The following is a 24,032-nucleotide window of genomic DNA, read 5'->3' on the forward strand; positions in this document are numbered from 1 at the left end:
CAGACACAGCCCACTGAGTTTCTCGCCGGATCTTCTCAGTGGGTCGCGTTTCCGATCCGGTGGTAGATTCTGCGAAGCACGGCTCTTGCTAGGGTTCGTGTTAGCATCGTAGTCAGGTTTGAGCCCCGTGAGCTCACCTATAAACGTTAGGGCGAAGCTGAAATAGCCTCTCAAGGCTATCAGCATAGGTAGGAAAAAAAAAAAGGTACAAGGAGCCACGAAGGACTTTCAGAGACACGACCTTCAGCAATGAAGTATTCGACTAAAAAGAAGAAGACGTGTCTTGCATACAGTACAGAACTCATAATAATAATGGTCTTTCGAGTTCCTCTTGACCTAATAAACTTAATTAAATGTGTCTATATAACTACGTGTAGCGTTTTCCTCATAATTTGAAGTAATCTCTGTGATTTGTCACGTATTCATATGACAAAACATGACATCAGCGGTGACTCAGGATTTGGTTGCAGGATATATATAGTGAATCCTTTTGACTTTGTAAATACTTAATACATATTTTAATGAATTTAGTTAAATTATTCGCGTTATTATATAGTTATATCTATACTAATATATAAATCTACAGTGGTTTTTAGGGATGTTCCGTTATAACTACTGAACCATGCATCCGATTGACTTGAAACTTGGTATTCAGGTAGAAAATACATGTACTTAATGGATAGGCTTAATAATATTTATATGAGTGTTGGACTCTCTAATAATAATGACAATAAATAATAATGTTAATTTTAAATGCCCAGCGAAGCGAGCGAGTACGGCTGGCTAGTATATTTATAAGAGTTCGGTTTTCAGTTTTTCGTATAGGAAGTAAGATTGCCGAAGGTTTTTTTCTACGTCTATTACTTATTGATTAAATTAGTTTCGATGAGTAGACCAGCTCACGGCCCACCAGTTGTTATGTGATCAGTGGGGCCAAAAAAAGCGTGACAATACGAATACCGCCACACAATTTGAGACACAAGACTTATATGTGTATTGGTACAATGTTTGAGCTATCCTTTACATTCTTTTCATGCACTTATACTCTTTGCAAATTAGATTACTATTTGAAGAGCATAGGAAATATGTATTTTTTTTTTATATTTTCATACGTCTTTAACACGAAACTATGATGGGACGGTAACAGAGTAAAACTCCCAAAAATCAACGTGTACAGGTTCCAGCTTAAAATCAAACGGTTCATGAGTTCGTCTGCACTATAAATAACTCTAAGGCAGTGATTCTCAACCACTGTTCCGCGGCACTTTTGTGTGCCGCCAAATTTCAAAAGTGTGCCGCCAAATTTTGCGAAGATATAATAATGTTAATATTATTAAATTATATCATTAAGAAAAATATTTTAAACATGAATATATATTTAATTCCACAAAAAAAATGTATAGTATATTTTAGTTTATTTCGTATATTAAAAATTTTTGATAAACTATTTATGCAGTGTGTTGTAGTAAGTAGATAATTTTTATCTCTTTTTTTGTGTGCCGCCAAATTTTGAAATCGTTAAATATGTGCCGCAACAAAAAAAAGGTCGAGAATCACTGCTCTAAGGTATAGCCTACACATAATGGACAATCTAAAACTAAGCAACGTCACTAATTCGAATATTTTATTTATTAGATCCCCTTCACATATTTCGAATATGCATAACGTGCTTTGTACATACAATAATGTACCGTTCGCATTCGTCCTAGTTTATGACAATGCCAACTGGCATTCATAATGAGACATATTACTCCATAAACATACTTTCCTTACGTCATTTGTAACAAAACTAGTGGGCGTGACTGCTATGACATACGTGTAACATTTGACATTTCTTGAAATTTTTTTTTTAATATAACTAGTGATCCCTCTGTAGTCGAAATTCGACTATAATTAATTGAAATTGTAAGTTTGTACACTATTATGATTCTATTTTCAAAGACTATTTCATAAATCACAGATTTCGCCAAGACTACACTATAGAAAAATATTAATATAGTCGTCGTGGCCTAACGGATAAGACGTCCGGTGCATTCGTGTTGAGCGATGCACCGGTGTTCGAATCCCGCAGGCGGGTACCAATTTTTCAAATGAAATACGTACTCAACAAATGTTCACGATTGACTTCCACGGTGAAGGAATAACATCGTGTAATAAAAATGAAACCCGCAAAATTATAATTTGCGTAATTACTGGTGGTAGGACCTCTTGTGAGTCCGCGCGGGTGGGTACCACCACCCTGCCTATTTCTGCCGTGAAGCAGTAATGCGTTTCGGTTTGAAGGGTGGGGCAGCCGTCGTTACTATACTTGAGACCTTAGAACTTGTATCTCAAGGTGGGTGGCGCATTTACTTTGTGGATGTCTATGGGCTCCAGTAACCACTTAACATCAGGTGGGCTGTGAGCTCGTCCACCAATCTAAGCAATAAAAAAAAAAAAAAAAAAACAATAATATTTAATCGATTCTCAATTTGGCAACAGAAGTCAAGACAAAAGTTTGACAATAAATAGTATGCATGAGTGTGTGCGTCAAATACATGGTATGTAGGGTGTGTATTTTTTATTTATTGATTTAATGTATCTTTTATGCATTATTTAAAAAAAATATCAGCATTGTGCACTTCTTCTCTATATTCTCTGTAAGTGTGGAAAATTTCATACTACTCCGTCCGCGCAATTTTCGTAAAAAGGGATACAAAGTTTTTGCTTCACGTAATAATATATAGATAAGTTTGAACATTATTATGGTTCTATTATTAAAGACTATTATACTTCTACATATAATCACAGATTTGCCAAAGATACACTATAGACAAATAATATTAAAGATAAACAATATTAGCATCTTCTCAATTTGACCACAGACTTTAACAATAAATATATTATTATTATATGCATGGGTGTGTCAAATACATGGTAGTGTGTGTAATGTTTTCTTTATTGATTTAATGATTCTTTTATGCATTATTAAAAAAATATTAACATTTTGCACTCCTTCTCTGTCTTCTTTATAAGTGTGACAAATTTCATAATCCTCCGTCGGCGCAATTTTCGTAAAAAGTGGTACAAAGTTTATGGTTCACGTATTAATATATAGATTAGGTGAAATGTATTGGTGGCTTATGAATTGAATCAAGTCGCATAGCTAAATTTCTTCAGGGCACACTTGTGTAGTTTTTTATAAAGCGCTGGGTAATCTGAGAACATATCGACGCTTGAAAGGCAAACATGACTAAGCGACAATAACTGCTTTGTACATAAATGATAGGCAATAACCATATTCAATGCGCAAAAAAAATATTTCTAGGTCTATTAAAATCATTTCAATCCTACAGCTACTAGCTAGATTCTACTACAGCTAGATTCGTTAAAATAAATTTTGTTTTCAGGTATTTCAACTTTAAATTAGTCTACTGTAAAGTTCACGTATTGCCGCTTAGTCACGTTTGCCTTTCAAGCGTCGATATGCATATAAACACATATCCTAATTGAGTAATGTTATTTGAAACTGCAATAAAAGCGTCAATATAGTCAAATTCAAAACCGTAATGTAAACGAGTTTAATCACTACATAGTATAAAAAAAAGTCGCTTTCTCTGTCCCTATATCCTTATGTATGCTTAAATCTTTACAACTACTCAACGGATTTTGATGCGGTTTCCTAGAAGAAGGTTTATGTATGCTTAAATCTTTACAACTACGCAACGGATTTTGATGCGGTTTCCTAGAAGAAGGTTTATGTATGCTTAAATCTTTACAACTACGCAACGGATTTTGATGCGGTTTCCTAGAAGAAGGTTTATGTATGCTTAAATCTTTACAACTACGCAACGGATTTTGATGCGGTTTCCTAGAAGAAGGTTTATGTATGCTTAAATCTTTACAACTACGCAACGGATTTTGATGCGGTTTCCTAGAAGGTTTATGTATGCTTAAATCTTTACAACTACTCAACGGATTTTGATGCGGTTTCCTAGAAGAAGGTTTATGTATGCTTAAATCTTTACAACTACGCAACGGATTTTGATGCGGTTTCCTAGAAGAAGGTTTATGTATGCTTAAATCTTTACAACTACGCAACGGATTTTGATGCGGTTTCCTAGAAGAAGGTTTATGTATGCTTAAATCTTTACAACTACTCAACGGATTTTGATGCGGTTTCCTAGAAGAAGGTTTATGTATGCTTAAATCTTTACAACTACGCAACGGATTTTGATGCGGTTTCCTAGAAGAAGGTTTATGTATGCTTAAATCTTTACAACTACTCAACGGATTTTGATGCGGTTTCCTAGAAGAAGGTTTATGTATGCTTAAATCTTTACAACTACTCAACGGATTTTGATGCGGTTTCCTAGAAGGTTTATGTATGCTTAAATCTTTACAACTACTCAACGGATTTTGATGCGGTTTCCTAGAGGAAGGTTTATATGTATAATAACATCCATTAAATAGTGGAGAAATCAATAATAAATTACAGTTTCCGAAGCGAAGCGAGGGCGGGTCGCTAGTGTTATATATTTTGTTACAATGGTAGGAGAAATCCAAGTTCCATTGAATCGGGTGTCATGAATGCTACATGGTCCATTAGTAGGTGGTATCAGAACTGTGTCTTGTCATTCATCAATCAACTTCGCCTTTATTAAAATTAATTCAAATTCGAGTTTTATTCACTTGAATTTGTTTATTCTTTAATGTATTGATTATTAGTTAATGCAATATCGATTTTATCACATAGTTCTGGACCTAATCTTTCGATGTGGACCGAGAACTACTAGTGAAATACTGGTGGTAGGACCTCTAGTGAGTCCGCACGGGTAGGTACCACCACCTTGCCTATTTCTGCCGTGAAGCAGTAACGTGTTTGAAGGGTAGAGCAGCCGTTGTAACTATACTGAGACCTTAGAACTCATATCTCAAGATTGGTGGCGGTATTCACGTTGAAAATGTCTATGGGCTCTAGTAACCACTTAACACCAGGTGGGCTGTGACCTCGTCCACCCATCTAAGTAATAAGAAAAATAAAAAAAACTTGTTTGCTTGTGTCATCATCATCATCAGCCTGCGGCAGTCGACTGCTGGACATAGGCCTCCCCCAAAGCTCGCCACTGAACCCGATCTTCGGTTCTACGCATCCAGTTACTGCCAGCTGCCTTGCGCAGGTCGTCGCTCCATCTAGCAGGAGGGCGTTCTACACTACGTTTGCCGGTTCGCGGTCTTCACTCCAGAACACGTCTACCCCAACGGTTATCGGTTCTGCGACATATGTGACCAGCCCACTGCCACTTCAGCTTACTAACTCTGCGAGCTATATCGATCATTTTGGTTTTTGCCCGAATGACCTCATTGCGTATTCGGTTTCGCAATGACAAACTAAGCATAGCCCGCTTCATAGCTAGCTGAGTAACTTTTAGTTGGTGGACTTTGCTTGTGTAGAGTAAAAATAAACGAAGTTCGTGGCTTGCATTGAAAACCAGTTTATAACGTATTTATGAGTAATTAATATTCAAAAGATTATCGTGGCAATGGCATCGGTCGTCAGCTGGCCCGCAGGACCGCGCCCCGGGCAAAGGTGCGGCTCGACCCAAATCCAGCCACTGTGCCGCATTTATTTAGAAAATTACAAGTACTAGTGGTCCCCCTGTAGTCTAAATTCGACTATAATTAATTGAAATTATAAGTTTGTACACTATCAAGATTCTATTGTCAAAGACTATTATTTATACTTCTATAATCACATATTTCGCCAAGACTACACTTTAGACAAATATTAATAGAGACAAACAATATTTAATCTATTCTCAATTTGACCACAGACTATAAGCAATAAGAAAAGTTTGACATTAAACAAATAGTATGCGTGCGTGTGTGTGTGTGTGTCAAATGTATGGTAGTGTGTGTAATGTTTTTTATTGATTTAAGGTATTGTTTAGGCGTAATATAAAAAAATATTAACATTCTGCACTCCTTCTCTATATTCTCTATAAGTGTGAGAAATTTCATACTCTTCCGTCCGCGCAATTTTCGTAAAAAGGAGTACAAAGTTTTTGCTTCCCGTATTAATATATCTACGTTTCTCTATTATTAATAATAAGAAGACTCGTTTAAATGCTTCAATGATTCTGTGACATATATGTGTGGTTAGGAAATATCGTGTATTTTAGCTCCAAAGAAACCCGGCTGCGGAGAGAATTTGTATACTTTAGGAGTGTTCGATCTTTTTAATTTCTCACACAACAATAGTGGGAAAGAAGATATAAAAAGAAGTAATTTCTCATGGTTTTACTATGTTATAAGGAAGACGTGACGTACACAAAACCGTTATTCGCATGCACATACAGCAAGGAAGTCATTGTGACTGAATGCTATTGTAAATAAATTAGCGAGATTCCGTAATATTTACGTACATAAAGTACTTGTCTATAACAGACAACCCGAGGCTTTATCCGGTAACGCTATCTTGTTGTCTTCTTCGTTTTTATATTTAGTAAGGCAATTGGCTTCCTCGGATGCCCTATTATTTGCATTGTCGAGTTTATAAAAATCTTCAATTAAGGCATATTCAGTTTTACGAAAACTTGTATGGAGCGGGATGAGATGAAGTTTTTTTATTTTTTTATTGCTTAGATGGGTGGACAAGCTCACAGCCCACCTGGTGTTTAGTGGGTACTGGAGCCCATAGACATCTACAACGTAAATGCGCCATCCACCTTGAGATATAAGTTCTAAGGTTTCAGGTATCGTTACAACCACGGAATAGTCCTTATTTATCTATTTCGTGGTTACAACGGCTGCCCTACCCTTCAAACCGAAACGCATTACTGCTTCACGGCAGAAATAGGCAGGGCGGTGGTACCTACTCGCGCGGGCTCACATAAGGTCCTACCACAAGTAATTACGCAAATCATAATTTAGCGGGTTGGATTTTTTACGTGGAAGTCAATTGTGAACATTTAATTTTGTTGAGTACGTATTTCATTACAAAAATTGATACCCTACTGGGATTCGAACACCGGTGCATCGCTAGATACGAATGCACCGGATTTCTTATCCTTCAGGCCACGACGACGGCATTATACATAACATACTTAATTAATTTGAAATAGTATGTAATCCATTGGGATAAAATTTAACGAAATAGAATAAAACCTACTCAGTGAAATGGTTGGAATTTACTGTGATTTCAATGGACGGTTTGGAGGTACTTGAGAAACCAAATCATTCAGCCTGCTTCAGCTGGGGAACAGCCACGCGTTCTAAGGAGGTCTCCATTTACGAGAAGATTTTAATTGAAACTCGGTGATACTATTGTTATTTAGGCGGTTAGACGGTAAAATCACTACTGCGTCATTACATCTTTGTTCTAAATACGGCATGGATTTAACCGCTTTCCTTGGACAGATCCTCGGCTGAGGAGTTTCTTCCTTGCGGCATGATTTTGTGTCCCGGCCTTGCTAGATTTTTAGTACACACGGTTCATTCGAAGTACTAATGCATATAATCGATAAACTCTATCAGTTTGATATGTTTCATGAAGATTAGTTTTATAGAAGGTATAAAAAAAGCGATAGGTTGAACTTGTATGTTGATAAGGAAGGTACATTACTGATGATATTTTGTGTGTATGCTTCGAATGTTTTTTTTTCTATTCTCATTAAAAACGCAATTTGAATACTTGGACTTCGAAATGGTCGAAGTCATTGTTTAGATATCTCTAGATTGGTAGATACTTTATTTTGTGTTATGTGGTTATTGGTGCCCATATAGACTCACAGCGTCAAAACCATTTTTACCATTTTTACCGCAACAATTGCATTGCAATTGCAAAGCGAAAGTAGTTATGAAAGAACAGTTGAAACTTCGATTTCATATCTCAAAGCAAAAGTTGTTGTCTATGGACTCCAGTAACAACTTTACACTAGTTAGGCCGTGAGTTCGTCAGCCCCATTTTTCATATCAGAACGCATTGGAGTAGAAATAGGATTGAGAATCGGTCCTTCTTGATACTTGGATACGGCGTGTATGGCAGAGAGGACCATGAATGCGCTATGTCCATGTCGAGATCTATCTGGTGGCCATCTATTTCACGTATTATTCGAAAAAAAAAAACAAATTAAAAAGAAAAAAAACGGAAGTATTACGATTTTAAGGAACATATTTTACAAGTTACAAGTTACATTACTAATTAATTAGAAAAATCAATCTGTTTTTTAACTATTTATTCTAACTCTTCGCCAAGTCTAAATTTAATTTGTAAGAACTGGGGGTATTTGGATTTTTCGGTCAAAGACAGTTAATGTTATTGAAATTTGATTATTACAATTACTTAGTCGTAAGATAATACGTAGCGATAATTATTGTCCCCTTTCGTGAAATATAATAAATTTTAAAGAACTAATCATTGTGTGAGTCACGCGGCCCCAACAGCTATGCAAATATAATGTTATTTATGTGATTATGTATTTCAATGAGATTCGTTTTTTTTTTTTTTGGTGAAATTATTTTCCTTTCGTCGACCATGGTCAACATGTGATAAAGTAAGCTTTTCTACTGAGCAAACATATGTACTATGTGTGTAGTTGTGTGAAGGGCAGGGTCGCTGTGCCAATATCATTATGACCTCAACCACACGTCTGAAGGTGTGGCTTCTAGGTGTCTACCGTTTCTCAGAACCGATTACCTCCATATATAAAATTAAGTAATGGAGCATCATTTCTGCCATGCATTATTTCTACCATGAAGCAGTAATGCGTTTCGGTTTGAAGGGTGGGGCAGCCGTCGTAACTATACTGAGACCTTAGAACTTACATCTCAAGGTGGGTGGCGCATTTACGTCGTAGATGTCTATGGGCTCCAGTAACCACTCCAGTAACACCAGGTGGGCTGTGAGCTCGTCCATCCACCTAAGCAATAAAAAAAAAACACCTGAAAGCGAGAATAGTTAAAATCCACGTGTTTTTTTCTTCTTAGATTAGTGATCTTCAGAGTTAAGTGGTACCGGGTTCCAGTGGTTTTATAATCGTAATATTTTGTAAGAATAACGTCGTTTGTTTATCCGTACTAGGACTACTACGTATATATAAGCATCGAAGTTATTTAGAAAACGTTCTAAATGCGAGGTAGTTCTAAATATTGCTTTGCAAAGCACTTGTACAAACATGGCCGCCATATGATAAATTCAATATTCATTCTTTATCGAACAGTCCGGCTGTTCGGATCTGTGTTAGTTAAAATAATAAGTTACTTAGTTAATCTGTGTGTATACATAATAACCGGGAGAAGTGGCGATTGCTTGTGAGGCGCATAACACCTGCCCACACCATTGATACGGAATGTCGACCACAGCCGCTCTGATAAGAGTGATACGACAAAAAATACATAACTATATTAATTAATGTTACGTGTTGGGATCGGGATAAATAAAAAAAAATCTACCGAATTCGGTAGAATTTTACATTACAAGTTAAGTAATTACAAGTTAACATTGTAACAAACACTTTAAAACTCTCAATTCGCTTCTTCCACTTCGCCTCAGATGATCCGTACGCTGTTTCGATTCGAGTAGTTCCGATTACTGACTGACTGCGTGCCATCTTTGCAACGCTTTTATAGCCGATACCACATCCCTAGAATTACCGATAATATTCCACAGATTTCGAGTATTGTGGGCTATCTGTCAATAGATCGCGTTGTACTTCCCGAGCGTTCTAGATGCTACTATATCCTTCTATACTCGTTCGACTATTCGGCGGTTGATGGCGTTACTCTTAGCAGCGTAACATTAAGTTAACTATGAGTATCTTCAAATGATGGTACATCTATGTAACTCGGTCTACATCTGTATTAAAGTTTTCGTAAAATTAGTCTACCAGAATGCATTGACGAACTTAATGGAAGACTAGCCATTCGTATTAACCTTTTATGGGCGATTGACCTGTTTATTGATCGTTTATGTAACATTCATTAATTTGTATACGCTATGTATTTAAGGCGGGACGCCATCTGTTTTGAGTAGTTTTATATCACTGACGTCATTGTTTAGCGGGGTTTACTTTGTAGAGTAAAACGTACAATCGCGTATGAAAGTGGTGCTTAAAAGTGACATACAGACGGAATAATGACCCGACTGCCTTCTACTAAGTTAGGATATGTTACATTGTAGTGAAATCTTCATTATCGAGAACATGAGTGATATATATAATGGTGCTAATGAATAAAGACGGTCTATTACGGGCTATTGTGGACCTTAAGAAATTCCTCAGCATTTTCCTACTCTTAAATCCTTCTTATTACCAAGCTCTGGTAGCAGCGTTTACCCTATTGCCTTCGTCTTTCCTATTTCTGTCGCAAAGCAACTTTATATTCCGGTTCGGCTGGAATGGATATTTGCTTGAGGGTGCCTTTATTCTTTCTCTTATATATAAAAATCAATTGCTGTTCGTTAGTCTCGCTAAAACTCGAGAACGGCTGGACCGATTTGGCTAATTTTGGTCTTGAATTATTTGTGGAAGTCTAGAGAAGGTTTAAAAGGTAGATAAATATAAAATGCTCGGAATTAAATAAAAATAACAATTTTGTTTTCCCTTTGATATATCCCCCGTCGGACGGATTCCTTTTGTTTGTTTTAAGTTTATTTTATACAAAAGTTTAGGTCTTTTATTTATCGATTGAGGTACTAAGAAGTCTGCCGGGTCAGCTAGTTTTCTCTTATAAATAGGAACGCCGGTTATTCTGTCATTATTGCTAGTCAGTTAGCGAGCTCCCACCATGCAAGCGTCTGGTACTTGTGTCACTGACCAACTATTGACTGGGATCGTTTTATTTCACACATGATTATTTGCAAACTTGCCAGATTGCATTTTATAAGTCAACTCACTGCGTAAGTGGAATGGTTGTTTCAAAGTAACATTACGTAAATCACAGTTTTGGGAGTATGAAGTCTTTGAAATTATCCACTTGAGGTATACATGTTCTAATTCGAATTTCGGTAACCGATGACAGGCTAACAACCCACAGAGTTTCTCGGTGGATCGCGATTCTGATTACTAGAGGTCTTGCTAGGGCAAATGTTAGTAGATCCTCTCAAGCTGATCCCTGTCAGTTGGCGTATCTGTCAAGGTAAGAAATAGCCCCTTGAGGCTACTAACGGATGGTTAGTACCCGTCATATTTATCAAAAAAAATTGTTTGATTTACTGGTGGTAGGACCTCTTGTGAGTCCGCGCGGGTAGGTACCACCGCCCCGCCTATTTCTGCCGTGAAGCAGTAATGCGTTTCGGTTTGAAGGGTGGGGCAGCCGTTGTAACTATACTGAGATATTTAGAACTTATATCTCAAGGTGGGTGGCGCATTTACGTTGTAGATGTCCATGGGCTCCAGTAATCACTTAACACCAGGTGGGCTGTGAGCTCGTCCACCAATCTCAGCAATAAAAATAATAATAAAAAAAACATATTGAGCAACAATTTCGTCAGGTACCAATATATTATATCTATATTATTATTATTATAAGTAACAACGATTATGTAAGTACATTAGAATTACATTTTCAAAATGTTCTGCACGTTTTAGTACATTTTATGTGTAGGACCGTTAGTTGGAACGTGTCTTATCATGTAACAAACGCAATTGGCATACAAAAGTGGAGTAAAGGAGGGTTGCATCATAAAAGGTAGTCTGCAGTAGGGCAGAACCAGTCTTGGCAAGACTGCTGAACTTATGATGTATTAAGATAAACTTAGGCTAGCATTAACCCCTAAATAAATGCATTGTTACTAATCATTATCATTATCATGCTAGATTTTAAATCCCTTTCGTCGATTCTCTGAGATTTGTAGCACTATGTTTTCTGGAACTTCATTATTATTCCCTGGATAAAAATATATTATTTTAAGATCGGATGTTTATTTTGCATCCAAACTTGTTACATGTTTCTCTCTTTCTTTCTTGAGCGTACTTAAGAAGATTTCAAACAAATCGCGTCGTTTCCGGTAACTTTCCGATATTATTAAAAAATGTATGCACGGTATGTCCTCCGGCATCTTTCGGAAATTTCCGTGCCGATATTCAAATATGTCAGAATTAAAATGCGCATCAGTTCGGGGGCTATGACTAGTTTCATACTTATATAAAAGCGTTAATTTAAACTAACAAGACCTCATCAGTTCGACATTATGTTGTTTGTGTAAATTTATGTTAATAGAGATTCATTGTATCGACGCAATATTGTTCTTCTGATTACAATTTATGAGTCACTAAATGTAATATTGTACAAGAGACGTTGCGTGTACGAAAGATCTTAATGTTATCGTATTTTATTCAATCGATTTCGAAGAAGGAGATATCACAGCGCTGCAGCTTTTAGGAGTCATTCCAAAACTGGATAGAACGTGGCAACTTCGTTCTGAATAATCACTGTGAGGGTACCGGTTATCTATACTTCTATACTAATATATAAATCTACAGTGGTTTTTTACGGATGTTCCGTTATAATTAATTGGACCATGCATCCGATTGACTTGAAACTTGGTATCCATGCAGAAAATACATGTACTTAATGGATAGGCTAATGTTTATATGAGCGTTGGACTCCCTACACCAGTTGCGGTGGCGTTAATGATGAGAATCTTTGTGGGGGTGAGAAATAATAAGGTTAATTTTAAATGTCCAGCGAAGCGGACGGGTACTGCTAGTAATCATATAATTATAGTATAGAGCTGTTTAAGGCTATATAATGTTTTGTTAAAGCCTATTTGGTTTAAGCGACATTTCTGCAACTTTACAGGAGAACCATTTAAAGTTTATAATTTGGAAAAAAAAATATAACAAAAAAAAACTTCATCAGCTATCCGAATGGAGTGACGTTAATTGAAGTTCAATTAAAAACATCGTACTATTGATGCTGATACCAAATAAAAAGTACCTTTAATTACGAAGATAAAATATGTCGCGTATTAAACCAAATGTCGCTTTAACTAAACAGCCTTTCACTTTTTTTTTTATTTATTGCTTAGATGTGTGGACGAGCTCACAGCCCATCTGATGTTAAGTGGTTACTGGAGCCCATAGACATCTACAACGTAAATGCGCCACACACCTTGAGATATAGTTCTAAGGTCTCAGTATAGTCACAACGGCTGCCCCACCCTTCAAACCGAAACGCATTACTGCTTCACGGCAGAAATAGGCGGGGCGGTGGTACCTACCCGTGCGGACTCACAAGAGGTCCTACCACCAGTAATTACGCAAATTATAATTTTGCGGGTTTCAATTTTATTACACGATGTTATTCCTTCACCGTGGAAGTCAATCGTGAACATTTGTTAAGTACGTATTTCATTAGAAAAATTGGTACCCGCCTGCGGGATTCGAACACCGGTGCATCGCTTCAACACGAATGCACCGGACGTCTTATCCGTTAGGCCACGACGACTTCACTCTACGATATTATCTCCGATGTTTAGAATACTTTACGGTTTTCGTGCTCACGGAAGACTATAAGATATTACTCGCCCACAGACACAGCCCACTGAGTTTCTCGCCGGATTTTCTCAGTGGGTCGCGTTTCCGATCCATTATAGGCGGTAGATTCTGCGAAGCACTGCTTTTCCTAGGGCCAGTGTTAGCAACGTCGTCAGGTTTGAGTCCCGTGAGCTCACCTATTAAATCGGCGAATCTACAATAACCCCTCAAGGTTACTAGAAAAGATGGAGATAAAAAAATGTTATTCGTCTACACCTATATCTATCTTGCGATATTGTCTAGTATCTATTGTGTAATACTGATAGTCTACGACTCTCTACGAGTATCACCGAAGGAAATCATTTAAGCGGTATTTACGAATTTGTGGCAATCGTATTCTTTTGTTTCATTGTTTAACAATTTTATTTGACAACTATCACAACACCTCGAGATATAAGTTCTAAGGTCTCAGTATAGTTACAACGGTTACCCCACCCTTCGTACCGAAACGCATTACTGCTTCACGGCGGAAATAGGCGGGGTGGTGGTACCTACCCGGTACGGACTCCCAAGTGGTCCTACCACCAGTTAATGATGAGAATCTTTGTGGGGATGAGAAATAATAATGTTAACTTTAAATGCCCAGCAAAGTGGACGAGTACGGCTAGTCTATATTACACATAATATTAAAAAAATGTGTTGGATGACACGATGTTATTTTCAATTTAAAAATAACATTATCGATTGATCGACACAATTGTTCTCCAGTCATTACATATATAATATGTAATTAAAGCATCTTGAAATAGTTAGTTATCAGTCGGTAGGTTATCGGGCTTTATAGTATTTTTAACATTACATTCCAGACACAGTTTCATAGAAACAAAACAAAATTAAGTTAAGATCGATGTTTGGAATTAATTGAAAAGAGAAGAAAGGTTCTCCCGACTGTACCTTTTTGCAGTTTTTTCTCGGTTTTGTGGACTAGTGATAATCGATTCGCCACACAAGAATGTAAACTTGACCTAGTTTTCGCGTTAATATGCGGTCGGTAGCGATTTCGGCTTTTCACACCGTAAGCTTCGGCTAGATTCCCACTTTTTAGGCAATGAAAATAAGGCCATACTTCAGTGTCATCTACTAATGGATTTAAATGTCTTGATGTAGGCCCGTACTTCTTGAAATTATGAGTTATGTCCTTTTTTTAATACGATTTTATTAGCTTCAGACGTATGTATGTTAGTAACGGAATCTTTGAACATGATTTTGACCCCCTTCAAAACGTCAACGTGAACTCGAAATTTGGTATACTTATTAAGGACCCATGACAATTCAATATTTAAAAAAAAATTGAAACAAAAAAAACATTTTAATTCAACTAAAAAATGATAAATAAAAAATGATTTTATTGTAAAAAAAAAGCGTGGGATGCTTTTTCTTTTTCTATACAAGCATATTTTGTTATTTTTTAAAACTTTTATTTATTTTTTATTTGTCTACCTTTACTTCCGCATAGTTCATCATATTATTATACCGAAGGAGTTTAAAAAAAATCGCAAACTTTTCACATGAAATGCTATTAATTACTTACTTATCCGACCGCGACGGGGCCACGCAACGCCTTTTTTTTTCCTACCTAAGCTGGTAGCCTAGAGCGGCTATTCCAGCGTAACCGTAGCTAGTAGGTGAGCTCACGGGGCTCAAACATGACGACGATGCTAACACGAACCCTAGCAATAGTCGTGCTTCGCAGAATCTACCACCGGATCGGAAACGCGACCCACTGAGAAGATCCGGCGAGAAACTCAGTGGGCTGTGTCTGAGAGTTAATTTACTCGTCGAGCCCTTCGTCGCAAGCGACGGGTTCGACGAGAACGGTGACCGGTGCTTGAAGTACCTAGAAGCACCGTTAATGGATCGGAAGGATCCGAGATGACGTGTTTTGGGCGACGTCGACCGCTTTCCATTCTGTCCGCAGGATCGGGAATGTAGTTACCGGCGGCCACGATGAGAGGGTTCTCGTGTCGTGCCGCTTTATCCAAGTGTCGTCGTCGCCCGAAAAATGTCTTGTCGGATCCCCCTGATTCACTCTCGGTGCTTTTAGACTTGTCAAGCAAAGATGGCTGGCAAATATAAGTCTCATTCGTAACAGAAGTTTTAGTTGTGTCTACCAGTCCCGGATCCCGCAGATAAATACAAAGTAAAATTAAATTAAACGCCGTCTACACATGCAACAGGAAATTGTTGAATTTATTTAATTTTGATTGTGTCAGGTATGAGGAAGAAATCCAATAATACTAATACTGTTTTTAAAAATTTTTATTCGCTTCTAATGTATATTTGTATGTATGTAATGAAATCGTTATATGTCATTTTCACCGATTTAAACTTAAAGGCGTTCGTTTAACTTGAAAATTTTTCATAAGCATCAAGGACTGATGACAATACAATCATTTTATAACTTCGCTCCAATCGCCCGCCGACAGTCAGATAACTTGGACAAAGTGATTGTGACGGGCAAAGTAGAAGGAAAGTGACCCCGCGGCCGATTACCTAGCCGTTGGTGTGATCAAATAACCGCCCTAACTGGGTTGCAGGTCGCAACCGCCATTCGAGGAGCTGAGGACCGGACGAGATGGAAACAGCTCACGAGACAGGCCACGGTCAAGTTTCAGGGACACGACCTTCAGCAATGAAGAAAGCGACGAAGAAGAAGATCAATAGGATAAAAAAAATGAAATTAATTATTAGTTCTGTGTGCTAACTGTGTAGTTTTGTGTTCTGTTTAACTACACACATTTATTTTGTTTTAAATTACGTCTAATTTATTTATGATACATGCCATCTGTACATAGTTGTTTGAAAGTTTTTTCTTTAAGGGGCATGATCTGTTTGGTTTTAGGTATCCTTACAATTTAATAATTATATAAACAGGATATCGTTACAGTTGAAGATTCCATCCGTAGTATCCAGCGAACAAATTATATGATCGAAAAACAAAGTCAAGGCCAAACAAAGATTCGATCAAAGTCAAAAATGTATTTTTTGTACAAGTACAAGTTCAGGACGGTCCAGTTTTGGAACTGGAAAGAGATGGATACAATTGATTTGAGAGACCAAATTTATTGCCCGTGTAGGCAGACGAGCATACGGCCCACCTGATGGTGAATGGTTACCGTCGCCCATGGACTTCAGCAATGCCAAGGGCAGTGTCACGCCGCTGTCTACCGTTAAACCGCCACATAGAGCAATATAGTATTTAAAAACACATACTACTGTTGCTACTCTAATTAAAATAACCGGAAAACGTTTCGAACACAGATAAGTTCATAGTTCACGACGAATAAAGATGACTTAGACTTTACCGTGGTTCCGACCGGTTTTATAATATCCGGTTAAACCAGAAATCCAGGACTGATCTTCTCCAATGTCAATTATAATTGTGTAACGTGTAGTTCTACAAAGACGATATTTTAAGTTAAGCAAGTAAGGTTTTTACTGCTCCGTTTTATGTAACATGCCGCATCTGCTGTTAAGAGGTACACTCAGTCAACAGACATCACACTTTGGTGTATGTTAGCAGTACCCAAGAGATGGTACCACAGCACCGCCCTGCCAATCTATCTTCTATCTATATATATAAAAATGAATTGCTGTTCGTTAGTCTCGCTAAAACTCGAGAACGGCTGGACCGATTTGACTAATTTTGGTGTTGAATTATTTGTGGAAGTCCAGAGAAGGTTTAAAAGGTAGATAAATATGAAAATGCTCGGAATTAAATAAAAATAACAATTTTATTTTCCCTTTGATATGTCCCCCGTCGGACGGATTCCTTTTATTTGTTTTAAGTTTATTTTATACAAAAGTTTAGGTTTTTTATTTATCGATTGAGGCCCTACGAAGTCTGCCGGGTCAGCTAGTCTTTATATATATATATATTACTTCTGTGCGTGTGTTTGTCACTGAACTCCTCCTAAACGGCTGGACCGATTTTAATGAAATTTTCTCTGTACCTTCAGATGGATTCGAGAATGGTTTATATTTACAAATCAACCCAGCAGATGGCACTGCAGTCGGTTTCTAGGTTATTTATCTTTCTTAGAAAAAAATTAAATGGCAAAACAACGTTTGCCGGGCCAGCTAGTATAAACTATAGTTCACACTGTCTGTTTATATTCCCGGCAAATATTTGACATGTGCCAGAGCTCACTCTATGCAGGGCCTTTGGATTCATTTACGATGTAAAATAGAATTTGCAACTATCTGTAACTTCACTGATCATACAACTCTTTCTCACTCTCGGCTGGACTGGAGTGCAGAAACAAATGCGTTCATTATAAAAAGTATGTCAATTGAAAACCTAGCGTTAAACTAACAATTGCGACCTGTGCATTCATATCTAGCGATGCAAAGGTGTTCCAATCCCGCCGGCAGGTACCTACCAATTTTTCTAATGAAATGTAATACGTTCTTAACAGATATTCACGATTGACAAGATGTTCGAATCCCGCCGGCATGCGCGGCAGATACCAATTTTTTCTAATGAAATACGTACTTAACAAATATTCACGATTGACATCCACGGTGAAGGAATAACATCGTCTAATAAAATCAAACCCGCAAAATTATAATTTGCGTAATTACTGGTGGTGGAACGTATTGTGAGCCCGCACGGGTAGTTACCACCACCCTGCCAATTTCTGCCGTGAAGCAGTAATGCGTTTCGGTTTGAAGGGTGGGGCAGCTGCTGCACTGTAAAAACTGAGACCTTAGAACGATGTTCTCAAGGTAGGTGGTAGCATTTACGTTGTAGATGGCTGGGGTAACCACTTAACACCAGCTGGGGCGTGAGCTAATCCCCTCACCAAAGCAATAAAAAAAAAATTAGAACAATTATTAAGCCATACAAAAGTTATCAAGGGATAGTCAAAACTCCCGTTTCATTTGAGTCTTTATAATTTTGAAACGAAATACCTATACTTAGTTATTTTTCTCCTATTAATTTTATCTTTTCACAATTAATCTTTAATCTTGTACGATGGTTTTCGTGGCAAATGTGATAAAAATAGCGCGAGATTCGAATCGTAAATGCGTTTTTAATATCTGTATACTCTGCAATGAATTCATAAATAGGTTTCGCATAGATTACAATTGCCAATATAATAATAAAAAAATATGAACAAAAACATAAAGGTTAACGAACTCACCTCAGACGAACACACGATTATATCTTCGAAAATAAAACAAAAAATCCGAGATGCATCACTGCACGAAAGCAATATAACCTGTGTATTCACTTTAGCCTGCCGAAAAACATGTGCTTATCGATATTTTTATCACATTAATCAATCATTGATCGAAACAAAAAGCTCAAATTTATGTACTACACTTTGTAGAAATGCAAATAAATATATTAAAAAAACAGTACTGTTCTCGATATGTTACAAATTCGGGTTTAAATTAGTTTAATTAAAAAAGTTTGAATCGTATTACGGCCGGTGTTTTGGCGCGCGACACGAGATTCACGCGAGCGTCGGAGGTAAACTGACATTTAAGCCGACAGAGTCGACAGACGGCGACCGGTCAAGTAAGAGCGCGCTTTGTGTTTGGTGACATCGTATCTGCAATGCTCTGTGTTTTCCAACTAAACTCTCACGATGGATTTTCTGAACGTTGAACTCGTGTGTAATCTTTATTGTAAAATGTTCATTACGCGCTTAAGTGTAAAGGCATGTTCATAAGGTCTCAATATATAAGGTCGCAAATACAAAAATCTAGTACAACAAAATCAAAATATTACCAAAACAGTAGAAGTCAATGAAATATTCATTAACAAGGTTAACTCAAAATCAACGGTCAGATCTTGATTAAAGTTAAACGAGACCACATTAGAAGCAACAGATTAAAAAAAATGGTTAATCTAGAAAAGTTCTGATCGAACACTAATTAATTTGAAACTCCTTCAAGTCATTCAATACCGTTTTTGCAGGATAGCCGTCGGAGCACCGTGGTTCTTAAGGAATGTGGATCTCCATGATGACCTGGAGCTTGATTCAATTAGTAAGTATATACAGTCGGCATCAACGCGCCACTTTGAGAAGGCGGCACGACACGAAAACCGTCTTGTCGTGGCCGCCGGAAATTACATAGCCGATCCTGTGGACCGAATGGTAAACAGTCGACGTTGCCCTAAACACGTCATTACGGATCCTCCCGATCCATTAACGGTGCTTTTAGGTACCCCAAGCACCGGTCACCGTCCTCACCAAGCCCGTCGCTTGCGACGAAGGGCTCGACGAGTAAATTACCCCACAGACACAAACAGGAGTTCTTAGTTTTATGGGATATGTTCTACATACGTCCTGCCTCACGAGACGCCTTTATCACCAACAACTAGGCAAAATATAATTTCTGCGGGTCTGATTTACATTCCACGATGTTATTCCTTCACCGCGGAAACCATACGTGAATATTTGTTAAGTACGGTTCAAGGGCAGCTGTTGCACCCGCTATAAACAATGTTAATAGACTAACTAAAAGGCGCAAACCAAGTGCACTTATGAGTAAACATCAACTCACGTATATTAATTAAACAAATCTAATACTGACACCACATTATAACCTACTTCCAAAAAGAAACCGATTCTATGTCAATTCGGCTATATGTTAGTTTTTTTTTCCTACCTATTATGCTGATAGCCATGAGAGGCTATATAAGCGTTGCCCTAGATTGTAGGTGAGCTCTCGAGGCTAAAACGGGAGTGTGGTTATCACTGGCCCTAGCAAGAGTAGTGCTTCGCTGAATCTACCAGCGGATCGGAAACGCGACCCACTGAGAAGATCCGGCAAAAAACTCAGTGGGCTGTGTCTATGGGTTACCTAAAAGCGCCGTTAATGGATCGGAAGGATCCGTAACGACGTGCTTAGGGCAAAGAACGATGCTAAAGAAGGTTTGACGTCAAATAGACACTTTTAAATTGTTACATCGCGCAATCCACTATATATTTTGTGCATCTTACAGTGGTCTAGAATAAGCAGCTACTATAAGACCGCGAATAACATCTTAGTGTTAGAAAACTTATAATTTAGTTTATTTACGACTGACTCGGTGGTGCAGTAGTTAGCGTCCCCGACTGTGGTGCCGAGGGTCGTGGGTACGATTCTCACATTAAGCAAATATTCGTGTGATGAACAGGTTTGTTTGCTCTTTGTCTGGGTGTTCATTATCTACTTAGTCTGGCCATAAATACTGTTACAATTAAAAATAAACAAAATATTACATTTGAATTTGGAATCTGTCATTTTTATATGATTGCTTATTGAGTTTTTCATTTTGGCGCCAATACATTGTACAATATTTTGCTAATCCTAATTTGTAGCCGGATAAATGTGCGTGGTTTGTTCTCAATTATTTATTTATAATAACAATAAAGCATATTTTCACTCAAATCGAAATTAAAACACTATGGAACACAGCATGGACCTATATAAGAAACATAACTCCATTGAGCAAGTTTATTGACAGATAAGTCTGTGTTGTGAGTCATCTGTCGATTCTTGAGATTACGCGATTCGAACATTGACACAGTTCAAAGCGAGACATCAATTCGAACAACTTTGAATTACGTCACTATTCTTTCAATAGCGAATAAGAAAATGGTTCATATTGCAAACAGAATAAGGACTATATTAATTTTATGAAATTATAATTTATGATAAACGACGTCTTATGTTTATAGAGAAAAAATGACCTTATGTTTTAGGTATAAAGTCTTATTGGTTTGAATAACTTAATTCGAACTTTTGTGTTATAGCGAATAGCCGTGGCAACTTATTTAGACTGTACAGAAAAATTGCCTTTATGTTATTAAGCTTAAAACTATTTTACTTTGACACACTTTGTAAGTTACGATATTATACGATTAAATAAATTCTGTATTATAAATAAAATACATAACAGACCCTATTCCAATTATACATAAGAGCTTAGTTTGTAGGGAAATAAAGTACAGCTAATACATGCTTGCTAACACTGCCCTTTCATAAAGATTATTTATTTCTAGATACTGGATGGAAAATAGAGGTTATACTAATGCAACAAAAGTACTATTTTTATTTAAATTAGTGTTTTTAGATTTTTATTGATTTGAATTGTCATTTAACTCAATGAAATTTGTAATAATATACAGCGGTAGGGTAATGGTACACTATGCAAGCACGTCACCGGCACCGCTCCAACCCAGCGATTAGCTTGTCATTTCAATTTGACCCTTAAATCATATGTCGTATAATATGTTTCATAACGTCAGCATAAATAGGCTTTTTATGCAGCAAGCGCTGCTACCTAACAATAGTTGGTAGTTTTTTTTTCCTACCTGTACTGATAGCCTGAGAGGCTATTTGAGTCGTCTATTATCAAAGGTGGCAATCTGTACATTTGGACAAAAATTTTTTATTGATATGTCAATACAGATTAATTTGAATATAATCGTCTCCTTCAAAGAATACGGTTCAAAACTTGCATTAAATAAAGTTTAATAGTTAACCTGTTATTTATCTAAGATGTCGTTCCGAAGAGTTTTGTGACTGCTAATGGAATACAAAGTCAATAATTCGTTTTTCTGATTTACCAATCATTGTCCAAAAGTCAGATTGCCGGCTTTGATAATAGTCGACTCATTTCAGCTTCGCCCTAACATGTAGGTGAGTTCACGGGCTCAACCTGACAGAATTGTTAACACTAGTCCTGGCAAGAGCAGTGCTTCGCAGAATCTACCACCGGATCGGAATCGCGACCCACTGAGAAGATCCAGCAGTTTTCGGTTTGAAGGATGGGGGTAGCAGTGCGTTATAAAATTGAGACTTAGAACTGATGTCTCAAGGTGAGTGGCTGTATTTACGTTGCTGGTTTACGGTTAGCGTGGTTAGCGGGACGGTTAGCGTGGTATGGACATGTGATGCGTAGAGAGAAGATGCATGTGACTAGGAGATGTGTGGAAATGGTAGTGCAAGGTAGAGGGGGAAGAGGTCGACCAAAGAAGACATGGATGGAGTGTGTGAATGACGATATGAGAGAGAGAGGAGTGAGTGTTGAGATGACGGCTGATAGAAGAGAATGGAAGAGAAAAATTAGCTGTGCCGACCCCACCTAGTGGGATAAGGTGGAGAAAAAGAAAGGTGTCTGCGGTCTCCTCTAACCACTGAGAGGGCCGTGAGCTCAAGCCAACCAATAGCCCATCAAAAAGGCAAATTTAATTTCTATTTCTAATTATTTAATTGTAAAAAAAAAGTCAATAAAAGTAAAAAAAAAAATATGTCTGAAAACCTTATTTTCTATGGTCGGGATTTTATTTGAAAAAAAAAAACTAAAAACATTTTATAACGTCAAAGTAGGTATTGTTAATTATTAATTTTTTTAAACGGTCCTGATACATATTCGTAGCTGATAAAAAGACTGAGATGAAGTGTGAGAAAGAGAATATGCGAGAATGGGCTTGAGTGCAGATATGACCTATGATAGGCCTGAATGGAAAAAGAGTCATGCAAAATGCCTTGCGGACCCGACACAGGCATAGAGACAAGAAAGAGAACAAAAAAACAATGGTAAGTGCAAAAAAAAACATTGGTAAGTGCAAAAAAAAAAAAAAACATTGTTAAGTCCAAAATCGTTCGCCGAATCCACTTTTACACATAACTGAATCATAAAATATTTTCAGTAGATAGCCGTATCAATTTCATATGAACGTTGCATAGATATTAAACATTTTATCTGCTACTTACGTAAAGTAAGGATAATAAATGTGTTTCTAGATAAACGATGTAGGTAGGTAATATTTAATTTTGGTGCACGAAACGAATTTCAAGGTTCCTAATTAATTTAGATTTTAGGTGATTTAATGCAGGAGTTTATAAATACATAATTACGACATTTAGGCGAATGTAGGTTTTTTTTTTTTTGTTTGTTTCGGATGAGGCATACAGGTCTATGGTGACAGTTCACCATAGACAAACGGACATCAATCATGTGAGCGGAATAGCCAAGCAACGACCTACCGCTTAGACCGCCAATATTAGTGTCTCGCCGGATCTTCTCAGGGAGTCGCTATACCGATCCGGTGGTAAATTCTGCGAAGCACTGCTCTTGCTAGTGTTAGTAAATTCTCTCGGATTAAGCCCGTGAGCTCGCTTACCCATCCGGGCCTAGCTGGTATAGCTTTTAAACTACCAGCGATAAGTACGGAAAAATGGGGAAAAATCGTATTCCATCGCTGCAAGAATACGTTGAAAAAGTTATAGCGTTTGGTTAGTAAATTAGTATTACGCACAACTGTAAGTAGAAGTTTGTGACGGGACGTAAAATCTATTATGTTCACAATTCCAAGATTTATTCAATGATTAATCTGATTCGACGGTAAACTAGACGTATTGACTAAAGAGTGCTTAGTGCGAGTTTTTTAACGTTCTCGATAACGTAAAAGTTAGCCCAATTTTGTATGCAGTTGGAACAGCGCCCCTAGTGGCAAACGTAGGCAAACGATCCCATTCGATACAAATATGAGCTAACTTTTACGCTAT

At 37.4% G+C, this 24,032-nt stretch overlaps 1 protein-coding gene across 3 annotated transcripts in view; it reads right to left on the bottom strand.

Moving 5' to 3' along the window:
* Positions 1–24,032, bottom strand: part of LOC101736752 (unconventional myosin IC) — a 72,462-nt gene that overhangs the window by 46,418 nt on the left and 2,012 nt on the right. The window lies entirely within an intron of this gene.

The sequence above is a fragment of the Bombyx mori genome, chromosome 8 (genome assembly GCF_030269925.1).
Source record: "Bombyx mori chromosome 8, ASM3026992v2".
NCBI classification, from domain to species: domain Eukaryota; kingdom Metazoa; phylum Arthropoda; class Insecta; order Lepidoptera; family Bombycidae; genus Bombyx; species Bombyx mori.